This window comes from Arachis duranensis, chromosome 10, assembly GCF_000817695.3.
Source record: "Arachis duranensis cultivar V14167 chromosome 10, aradu.V14167.gnm2.J7QH, whole genome shotgun sequence".
NCBI lineage: Eukaryota > Viridiplantae > Streptophyta > Magnoliopsida > Fabales > Fabaceae > Arachis > Arachis duranensis.
Genome location: NC_029781.3, coordinates 28,702,786 through 28,703,194, shown reverse-complemented (window position 1 = coordinate 28,703,194; position 409 = coordinate 28,702,786).

The following is a 409-nucleotide window of genomic DNA, read 5'->3' as shown; positions in this document are numbered from 1 at the left end:
GGACTTCACTATGAGTTTGTGTGTTTTTCTGTGATTTCAGGTAATTTCTGGCTGAAATTGAGGGACTTGAGCAAAACTCTGAAAAAGGCTGACAAAAGGACTGCTGATGCTGTTGGAATCTGACCTCCCTGCACTCGAAATAAATTTTCTGGATCTACAGAACTCCAATTGGCGCGCTCTCAATGGCGTTGGAAAGTAGACATCCAGAGCTTTCCAACAATATATAATAGTCCAGAGTTGGAAATTGACGACGTAACTTGGCGTTGAACACCAAGTACATGCTGTTGTCTGGAGTTAGACGCCAGAAAAACGTCATGATCCAAAGTTGAACGCCCAAAACACGTTATAACTTGGAGTTCAACTCCAAGTAAAGCCTCAGCTCGTGGATAGATCAAGCTCAGCCCAAGCA